The sequence below is a fragment of the Amphiprion ocellaris genome, chromosome 13 (genome assembly GCF_022539595.1).
Source record: "Amphiprion ocellaris isolate individual 3 ecotype Okinawa chromosome 13, ASM2253959v1, whole genome shotgun sequence".
NCBI classification, from domain to species: domain Eukaryota; kingdom Metazoa; phylum Chordata; class Actinopteri; family Pomacentridae; genus Amphiprion; species Amphiprion ocellaris.
Genome location: NC_072778.1, coordinates 17544133 through 17555631, shown reverse-complemented (window position 1 = coordinate 17555631; position 11499 = coordinate 17544133). Strand labels below are relative to the sequence as shown.

The 11499-nt window shown below is 39.4% G+C and overlaps 1 protein-coding gene across 1 annotated transcript in view; it reads left to right on the top strand.

Moving 5' to 3' along the window:
* Positions 1–10601: 10601 nt before the first annotated feature.
* ahnak (AHNAK nucleoprotein) overlaps positions 10602–11499 on the top strand; it is a 31363-nt gene continuing 30465 nt past the window's right edge. Inside the window, 1 exon segment of the mRNA XM_055016434.1 lies at positions 10602–10848. The gene's annotated coding sequence lies outside the window, so the exon portion shown is untranslated.

The window sequence follows — 11499 nt, the reverse complement described above, 5'->3', positions numbered from 1 at the left end:
GGATCATGGTGGAAGAGGGCTGTAACTTAAGCAAATAAGTTCTACTTCACCCGCAGCATTGCAGCAGTTACACTGCTGAAAGCTAACCCTTCGACTGCTGAAGGAGCGGTGTTATGAAAGCTTTCCCATCATGCAGTCAAATATGAAGTTAATGGGAGCAGAACACATGCAGTTTTCGTCTTTCTGGGGCAAGTTTTTTACACAATTGCAGCAATATCTAGTCCATAGCATACCCTGGTCCTCATTTGTATTTAGGGATTTCAGAGTTAAAACGCTAAACTAAAGCAAGCCACAAGAACAATAAGCAGTCTCATGCCAACAGCAACATTTTCTCTTCCAGTCCTGCCAACCTTCCTCCCCCTTGGTCTTTATTTCTCTCTTGGCCACAGTCTCTCAAGTTTTTCCTTCCTCTCTCCCCGATCCCTGCTCTCTGGACATTTTTTCTACATCTTTGCAGGAGGGGGGGATTTTTTTTTTTCTTAGAAGCAGTTGGAGCAGTGAGGAGTGCTGGTGAGAGGAGGAACACAGAGAGAGAGGTTGTATTGTTTCACCACACAAGGTCCCTGTGTGGCTGTCAGCCCCCAGTAGGAGCTTTAGGCATGGTATGCATGTGCTGAGCATCTGGTGGTGCAAGACACACATCTGGAAAAAGGGTGAGGTAGTCGGTGGAGGGCTTGGAACAGTGAGGTGAAAAACTGGGGAGTCAAAGGCTGCAATCCAACATTGTTTTCTCTAAAGAACCTCAATAAGCGCAGCTGCTGTTACTACAGAACTTCTCTTGCAACATTTTTCTTGACTAAAAATGTGAATCAGACACTGGAATGATCTTTTGCTTTGTAAAACTGGCCATAAAGTCCTCGCATAAATATATACGTTCCCCCAGTTTAGGCATGTTTACAGCTTTGCTTCACTGTTTGGGTTTAATAACCAGTACAGCAGTGTGTCACTGTCAGTTGGTTGGAGTTACGTCGTCTCCAAGCGGACAGAAACAACACTCAGCCAGCACACAATACACAGTCCCACCCTCAGACTTTTATGGGGTTTCCCTGCACTCCAGTCTGGAGTCGGGCTCCATGCCCTTTTAACGCACACCCTAAAGTTGTGCGAAAGGAATGGGGGCAGGAAAATGGATCCTTAGTCAGCACTTGAGGGCTACTTCACCTCATGCGTCCTCTATTTGCATTTGAGGAACACACAGGAGCATGAATGCTCAACTGAAATTTAAGGAAGGTAAAGTAAGGGCTCTGACTAAAACAGAGGAGTTATTAAAAGCACACACACTTTCAAATGTAGGCAAAATGCATATATAGTGTATCTGTTTCTATTAGATGAGGAAAAAGACCCTCAGATCTTCTGTTCCATTTGAGAGTAGTTATTTCCCATTAGTGCATTTAAGAGGAGTGAGCAGCACATTTCTCCGTGGCACTAAAACACAGCATAGTAATTCAGTACTGCAATGGAATGAGGGAGGTCAAAGGTGAGTCTGCTGAGGGGAAATAGCTGAAGAAGGCATGGAAAGACAAGATGATATATCATAGTAACCAACCAAGCAGTCATGGGCTAACAGAACAATGCCTGCAAATAGCATCCTCAAACCGCAGCATACGTTGTTTAGAGAGGTGATTATTTATTAGTTATTTCTTGGCGAGTTTGTGTTGCCCTGCAACAGAGGTTGCCAGTGTGAGAGTGGAGAGGAAAGTGTGTGACACGAGGGGAAGAGAGGGAGAGGTACGGAGGGAAAACAGACAGCAGCCCCTGCTCTTTTGGACATGAAACCCCAGACTTGCTTCTGGCTCATATTACCAGAATCTGGAGGTGGGGCGTGTTGTCAAACTAAAGTAAAAACTATAATAACACATTGCCATGACTACCAAGGGCAGAAATATTGATCACTGTAATGGGGGGAAATTGCAAAACTTTAGCAAAGAAACAATTAGCAAATAAAAATAATAGGAATTTGTATTTAGTTTTTTAAATCAACCTTTCAGTAGGTGCATTTTCTGCTTAGGGTAAGACACTGTGTATTAAGAAATATGAAAGTTAGTCACAATAGCTTCACACTTGTGGTTGGGTGTGGCTGCACCTTCAGTCTTTAAATTGCCCTGAGGCAATACTTTATCTTGTCATAAAACACGACTACTGCTGCTGCTACTTTGCAGGTATGAGAACTAAAATAAGATACCTGCTTTGGTTCACCATTTCCCAAGATGTTTATCAGACTTCCTCTTCCAGTGTTCTGTTAGGAAAGAGGCCGTTTAGTTCTGGATGAGCTGTCTGGACAAACAAGTACCCCCAACCCGACTGATTGCTCTTTCATGTGTTGACTTGCTGGTGTTTTACATCACACCCGTAGAAAGAATTGGAGTGTTGCAACATTTATAGTTATGGCTGGAATGTGTAGATCAGGAAGGTGTCAAATCACAGTAGCTGGGAGGGGACCCACAGGGAGGAGAAACCCCTTATCGGTCCTCTTAGATCAATAATTCAAAACATATACTAGTGAGTGACTGTTACGCATTGTAGAGCAATTAATCGCTTTAATCTTATCAGATGCAAACACAGAGGTGTTTGTGTCTCTTTTTTTATGTGATGGATCAATGGGGTTACTTAACTTTCTGTGGTCTGGCCAACAGTAATACACCTGAAGTTTCCAGGAACTTAATTACTCCGCAAGACCCAACCTGCAAAAGACTATCCTGGCATCACCCCGTTTAGATGAGTCTTGTGCGCAGACACAAAGGAATTGGAAAAACAGGAAGCAGGGAGATCATCTTCTATAAAGACAGTTACAAACTCTGTAACAAAGTAGAGCAGAGTTCCTTACTACAGTACAAACTGCTTTGTGGCATGTGATATTTATCCATACACACACAGGGCATTGCTATGGAAACATCCCTTACAAGTACCTGCCCCCTTGCTTATTATGTTGCTATAGCAGCCATCCCAGAATAATCTTTTTTTTTTTCTCTTTTCTCTCAGTCCCTCCCTCGTGTTCGTGACTCACAACTTGCAGTGGAAACCACAATTCAATCTGTCTCTCATTCCCCTTTCCCCTCCCTTACATTCTTCTCTGTACCAAAGGAACAACTCGCCTTTCTGAATCATCAGCGTATGTGTGTGTGTGTAAGCAAAGGGAGCGCGCTGTTGGGGAATTCCAAAAAGATTACCAATGATGAGTTACTATGGTGATAGCAAATATCAGGCGGTGTGACCTGCGTGTTGCGAGATAGTGTATCTTGAGTACTGCACACTGTCATTAGCTGTCTGCCACTGCTTTGTAGTTGTAATCTCTCCATGGATACACTCCGCTCTCGGTGGTTACTTTAGGTACACTTTGTTTTGAGAAGTCCCAGCTTGTGGACTGCTTACTCATAGCCCTCCAGGGTCAGGGAAGTGCAAAATCACATGTACTGTAATACGTTGCTTACAATGTAACAAATGATGCATGTGGTAATTAAGTTAGGGGGAAACATTTTGATGATGTGGTGATCAAGAACATTATTACTTTGGGTTCTGTGCCGTGGGCTAACTAATTTGGCAAGAAAATGAGGAAAATTCAATTATCAACACTAATTAAATTAAGTTAAATTGGATTTTTCAAAAGGCCTCACGTATGGGATGAGGCCATTCCTCAAAAGAAATTTTACAAGCCAGGAATTTAGTCACATTTTGAACATCACTGGCCTCACATGAAGAAAATAGGATGGCATTAAAGTGAATCTAAAGAAATATGATTGGAAATGGTTCTGGTATAAGCTGTAGAAGGTGACATTTTTGGATTCTTTGTTTAATAATAATATTTATTTAAATGTTTTCAAAATGCAGGTTACAAAGTGCTTCACAGGGCAGCAAAATAGAACATAGAAGTCATAAAATCATCAGAATATAAAGGACAGGCAGAGGTACAACATGGTATATCAAACCAACACAGTGTTAAAAGAGGTGGGAACATTACTGAACGGAATTAAAGACAATTTAGAGGAAATAAAACTCAGATAATATCAGGAAAGGGTCTCAGATAAAATGAAGTCCTAAGAAGAGACTTAAAAGAGATCGCTGACTCTGATTTCTTTCACAATTTTTTTACTGATTGATGGTTCCAGAGCCTTGGAGCCCTGACTGCAAATGCTCTGTCCCATTTTGATCTCAGGCCCTCGGAAGAGAGAAAAGCCCAAGGATCTAAAAATGCTTATGGGTGCATGTAGCACTAAAAGGTTGGAAATGTAACTAGGAAAGAGGCCATGAAGGGCTTTAAAAGTAATCAGTAAAATCTTAAAATCTATCCTAAAACATACTGGGGTGATGTCCTTGTGCTTTTTGGTTCTTGTTAAAAGAACCATTTAAGCAGTGTAAAACTTTTCCATTGCAAATATTTGTCCTGCATTTAAAATTACTTATGTAAAGTGGCAAATGGCTATAATCTATATTTTTCTAAAAATAACATCAAATTTCTTTGTGAAAACTGTGTGAAAATGGTGTCTTGTAGTGTTGGTCTACAGTTATTATCTGAATCAGCAGCTCCTCTTGGTTTTGTGAGGCTTTAAAATGAGTTCATTTTCAAGCCCCACATTGTTTAGCTGTTCAGCTAAACAATGTTTATTTGTTCAGCCTGCAATTTTGTTCACTTTTACTGCTCTCCTAGCATTGTTTGCATCTGTTTTCAGAAAAAAATGCTCCAAAGTCCCACTGAACGCTACCCGCTCTGCACCAAATAACAGCTGACACATCTATCTATCTATCTACTGACTGAATTATTTACGCTGTATACCCCCTCAATGATTACAAGAATTTTTCTGCATGACATTTTACCAAACATTTAGCTTAGATGGTGCCAAAAGAAAAAAAACAAAATTTACAGTGAAATGTTTGAAATTGAGGTTACTTATTTCCAAACATTAGTTTTCTTTTCTTCTTTTTTCTTATTCCCATGTTATTGCATTCCATTTCAATATATAAAACATTGCTCATGAAACTTTATAACCACTTTGTGAATTTAAGACAATGTACCAACAGTAAGTTGAGTCCATTTTTCCAACTTTATGAATGTTGCAACAGTGCAGGCAAGAAATGATAGTTATCAGTTCTATTAATGTAACTCACTGTCTTCATATTACCATTTATTATCTCTAAATGCATTTTATTTTCATAGTATCCTGGATAACGAGCACTTCCCTTAATATTTGTGCTCGCTGCTTGTCTGTGCCTTGTCCTGAGGCGACACCACAAACTGCTGTTGGCATAAACAGTAACACAAAGAAGTAGAAGCTGCATGTCGTGTTATTGAAACTGGAAGCAGCCGTAGGAACATATGATCGGTCGCTATTTGTGCTGCGTATTTTTTACAGCCATTCTGACTCATCCTCTACAATAGTGCATTCATTCGTCTAAAACACAAGCTAAATTGGAGCCACATTTCTTTGACATTCTACAATACTGACAATGTCTGTTTGACTGTGTTTATCTGATTGTGTCTTGACCATTGGCTGGAGACACATTTGACAAAATATTTACAATGCTGCATTGTGTAATAGAAAATCCGATAAAGCTACAAAGAAGTCCTCTATTTGCACAAAGTCTGATTTGTGTGTGATTGTCTGCTTTTAACAATCTCTCCAGATGCAAACTGTACCGCTAAGGGACTTTGAAATCTATTGACATTTTCAAGCAATCACAAATGAAGCAAACAAGGTCAGTTTTAGCACAAGCAAATGCTTTGAATTTGTTTGCTGTTTATGTAAATCACTGTTTTTGCTTTGCTGTCACTATCAATGTAAGTTCAGTCTTTACGCTGCGTTCAGTTCAGAACAGAAGTGATGAGTATATTAGACAGACACAACCATTTTCAAAATATGATGCTGACAGTTACAGAATGATTGACATTGCTGATTGCACCTTACTCACTAAATAAATCTCATACAATTCACCTGTAGCAAACATGCAATAAAGAAATTTCAGAAACAATGTGACAGTAAAAAAGAGAGCTGCAAACTTGGCTGCTCGATCGTATCTCATGCTCTTGCAAATTATCTCAGTGACTCATACAAGCCGGCCTTATGCCAAGTATACTGCCTGCTTTGTATGAATATAGGACAGAATTTCATTTCATAATTGTGACATTTTGCAAGGATAATACAAGAATTTTCTCTCATTTGGCCAAAACCTAAACTGCATCAGCAGTTTTCAAAACAACTGTCATTTCCTTTGAATTAAGAGCTGGAACATGGTTGGGACTCACTGATTTCGATCGGTCCTTTGTGTCTGATTAAACCTGCGTTACACAACCAAATGTTCAGACCACACCCATCTGGCTCTTCTACCTATGGGCTGAACCAAACAGTTGCTCAAGGACATTTGATAGAATTGAAATAGTCTGTAGGTCCAGGTTGCATGTGTCATTTTTTTTTTTTTAAAATCACATCACAAGTTACAATTTTGCTCAGGCTGATGCCATGTGACTTCCCTTATCCTGCGGGAAACATTAATCATACACACACACACACACACACACACATTCGCATGCACACATCACAAGCAGACACACACACACACACACACACACACACACACAGACGCACACACACAGACGCACACACACACACACACACACACACACACACACACACAGACGCACACAGACACACACACACACACACGCAGACGCACACAGACGCACACACACACACACACACACACACACACACAGACGCACACAGACACACACACACACACACGCAGACGCACACAGACGCACACACACACACACACACACACACACACACACATTCAACCGTCCATCCGCATCTAATCCTCTGATTTTACTCCCCTTTGCAGTCTGAGCTGCCCTGTTTTCATTGTAGTCATGGGCCGTGACTCATCGCACATCTGAGCCAAGCTATTTGCGCTGGTTCACACTGGCTGACACACCTAGGACCAGGAAACACACCCATTCCCACATATCCTTGTATTCAACAAGAGTGACCTGCTGCTCAGCGGTGACAGACAGGAGGGGATTCACTTTGCAAAAACATGCAAAATATTCAGCACATTTCTTACCAATTTATTGATCCCTTTGGCGCAATCTACATTTTTGTCATCTCAAATCTAACTCATCTGCCATGCCTAATCTGCTCCAGCTGAGAGTTGATTCAGATTTATTACAGATAACTCATTAAGTAATAACTGCGTTTACTTGAGTTCACCTCATTAGTGTGAGAACTGGTTCTTGAGTGAGAGTGAAACAGTTTGAACTCTGGCCATTTTGAGCAGTAAAGACAACTTTTTACTGCTGAGTTGTTATGTGACCATAAACATTCAACGCCTGCTGAAAAGTTGTCGAGCAACACGCAGTTTGGAGAGGAGTCCCGCTGTTTACATGCGGATACATCGTAGTTGTCTGTCTGGAAAGAGAAGTTGCTGTAAGCTGAAAGGGTTCTTCAAAGGCAACAACAGCCACACCTCAGTGGCACAAAAGGCAAACATGCAAGGAGCTGAGCAAACAGGTGCAAGAGCAGAATACTGTGTGAGAAAGATAATCTTTGTTTAAAACTTTGGATTTTATAGAAAACTTTGTGCACATCATTATTATAAAGGATGTCTGCAGTCATTTACATTTTATTTAGCTTTTCATGCACAGAGTATCTGTTTCCTTACATTTCAGAGGGGTACAGTAATGTGTTTTACATTTGGAACATTTTTGCTACTTGTTTATTTAGAAAACTGTTAGAGTCCAAAGAGTAAAAATAACAAAAAGCACCCTTTGTGCATATTTCTTCAAGATCTTTGCTTATCTTGCACATGGTTGGGATTACTGCTTCACTTTTATCTCAGCGTGTGCACAATTACAGACTATTACACGCACAAACAGTGGGTCTTCTTTTGTGGGAGTCGGCCGTGTTTTTTAGAACAAAACAAGAATCTGAGCTGATTCATTGTGTTGTAATGTGGTAACATTAAAATTAAAAAATGTGTGTGTGCAAGTGTGTGTGTGCGCGCTTGTACAAGCATGTGTGCACCACTCCCTGCTCTCTCCCTCCACAAAACAACGCAGTAACTTCCTCTATGTCTGCGGGTGTAAGAGGTGTTTCAAGGATGGTTAGCATTGCTGTGAGAGCTGGAGAAGCACAAATATGCATTAAAACACGCATATGCATGTATAACCCACGACATCCCAGTTCTAAAACTCTGTATATCCTTAATCAGCTATATCCAACCAGGTGTACTTATATGTCATCTGTAGCTGCCAGAAGGTATGTAAAAAGATTACAGAATAGCTCGGATATTTGAAATATGCAATGCAATACAGGATGGATTGGATAATGGTTTAAACAGCTAAAAGTCTGGGATAAATGATTGACATAATGAATTATTAGATACGTGGATGTAATGTTCAGCCTCCAAGTGACAGTCATACAAATGCAAACTTAAGTAAACCACAATGAACGATGATGGATCTGTAGTGTGACAATAACTTTAGAACCAATATCCACTCTTATAATAAGAATGTTAAATAAAAATACATTTTTTAAAACTATTCAAATGAACACATTTAGCTGGCTCCTTGTCTGTTTTAGAATGAATTTTGAGATTTTGCTGATCATTTTTAAAGCTTGTCAGGGTCTGGCCCCAAGCTATGTATCAGAAACGCTGACCCCATATGAGCCTGTCTGCAGCCGTAGATCCTCAGGCGAGGCACTTCTTGCTGCTCCAAAGTCGAGGCTGAAACCTAACAGTAACCAAACTTTTGCGATCAAGGCCCCTTGGCTTTGGAATGCATACTCAAATCAGTATCTTCTTTTAAAACATTGCTGAAACACATTTTTATAGGCTTACTTTTATGTGATATTGTATATTTATACTTATTATTTTTATCATCTATTTTGTCATCTAATTGTTCTTTTTTACTTTATTCATTTGTATTCATTGTTCATTTTTACTTTTTAATTGTTTGCTTATTTATGTATTTATTTTACTTATGTACTGTTATGATTATTATTAGTGATTTTTATTTCTAGCCTTCTTTTTATGGTTTTACCCTATATTTTTGTTTCTTTTCCACTTGTTCTATCTTTGTGGCATTTATTTATTATATTATTATTATTATTATTTTATATTATTGCACTAATTTATTTTGAGAATCTTTTACCATGTTTGGACTGAGCGGCCTTCTGTTGTTCAATGTTCAGCCTCAGTATCCTTCTGTTCTTTTTTGCCACGTCTGTAAAGCATTTTGTAAACTCAGTTCTTAAAAGGTGCTATAATAATAAAGATGATGGGTGGTGTAGATAAGTGGGTGCTTAAGGTAATCTGACAGGGCTGCTGGTGTACGTCCGACAAAAATGGTTGGACCTCACTCTTCTAAAACATTGTTTGACTTACTGAACTCATATGTTATCAGACTTCTTCATCTATAATTATATCTTTAATCCCAGACTGAATTTATCTGAAGCCTCACCCAATGTGACTCTCCCAACAACATATTATGCCATCTCTTCTTTTATTATTCCCACCACATTACAACATTGTTAAACTGTGTTTATTTGCAATGTTTTGAGCTTAATATTGGAAATGAGTTATATTCTTTAGTGGCCCTAATATTAGAGTCTAAAAGTTGTACTACCGATGACAATGAGGAAAGTTTCATTCTAAAAATATCTTTCATGTGACACTGACTATTACAGAATTATGTCGCAAAGTGATTATGGTATTCCTCCTGACAATTACAGAGACTACTATTGCAATTGCTGTTTCTGCTTATGAACGTGTGGATTAAAATAACAGCCTATGTGAAGCGTGCTTTTATAATCTTTAATAGGCTTTAAAATCCAAAACAGAAATGAAGCCATTTAGTATAACATGTAGATTTATGGCAGTACAGTAGTTAGTAGCAGTTAACAGGGTGGGCGTTGTTAAACAAAATGCTTAAGTAAATCCTGTCTCGTAAATACACTTTGCCTTTTGTATGTAAGTAAAGGCCTCATACTGAGTCATTTTGTTAATGATAACTTTGTGTCAGTTTGTGTGCGGCAATTGAAATGCTGTAATGACATGTTTATGTCATTGTCGATCATGTGATAGCCATTTTGCTACTCCGTGTGCATCAGAGTTTTTCTGAAATGTGAAACAAAAACTAAACTGGTTTAAAACTATTTCAAGCAGTTGTAGCTTGTTAACTAGCCTAAAGAATTCTTTTAAAACTAGACTCAGTATTGCAAAATGAAACACAAATCCCCTAAGCAGGTCAATTTTTGTAATTTATTACATAATCCTGACTTAAATTGTTTGTGTGTTTTTGAAGAAAAGCTGTTTTGAAACTAAAAACTACTGTTACTTTTTTGATGAGAAATATAACTACTGTTACTTTTTTGATGAGACGTAGTTACCATTAACCTCTTCACAGTGCAAACTGAAAAACTTTATTCTTTTCTTTAGCACAACTTTCTTTTCCTGTAGCATGTCATTGGAGTCCTCTATGTGAAACAGTGGGTGGTCCCATGACTGCTGAGGACCACTCCCTCGCCCAGGTCCCCTCCCCTGCACTCCCCTCCCTCTGCAAACCAGGAGCCCTACCCAACTCCCTGTCCAACCACTCTGCTCAGCCCAGAGGAGCAGCCACACAGAAAAAAAAAGAGAGGTTAAAATCAACTCAGAGCAGAGGAGGGAGGGAGAGAGGGGGGAGAAAACGCCCTGGAAATCTGGTTGATCGTGAAAAAGAGTGACAGAATCCTAACAGACTGCGAAGTTGTGACAGTGTGAAAGTGCCTTTCTTGGGCTGAGGAGAAGGGGAGAGGACAAGGTTTCAAGGATGCTCAAGCTCGTGTGAGGCTTCTCAGGCGCAAAAGCTGCGCACAGGTAAAGATGCACATTTTCTTCTCTTAAACTGATGTGACTGTTTTCTTTGTTTTACAAAAAAATGTTTTTCTGAACTTTGCCAGCTGTCTTTTTCTTAGATTCAACTGTGCTGCAAAATGACAAATCTCCTGTCAGAACTTGGCCAAAGTTTAAACAACTAAGTTGCAAAAGTTATCTGTCCAACATTCCTGTAACTTAGCAAGAGGGCCTTGTAGTGATTATGTGTATCAGGGGTGAGATTGCTGTGACTTTTCTCCTATTTTATTACTTGTGCTTATCTCTTGTGGTATCCCAGGCCTTTTTTCCTAAGGGGAAGTTTTACAACAGGGAAGTTCTATATGAAGACTCTATTGTTACTTGTTTTCTTTCTCTGAAGGTGTAAAGTGGCAGTGATTTTGTGCTGAAATCATACATTTTTATCACTTGCTTAATATAGTGCAGGGCATGAGAAGTGGGTGTGTACACGCAGCCACCACATGAATGCAGAGGACTTGACTGGAGTTGCGCACTTCACTTTTCCTTCAACAAAGGTTGTTATTATAGATGCATGTAAGCGTGGAATCGACTTACTAGGACAGATTTAAGGTACCTTGATATGATTATAGGCTCTTTAGCAATAAGAGGTGACACTTAAGAAAATCAGTATTTGTG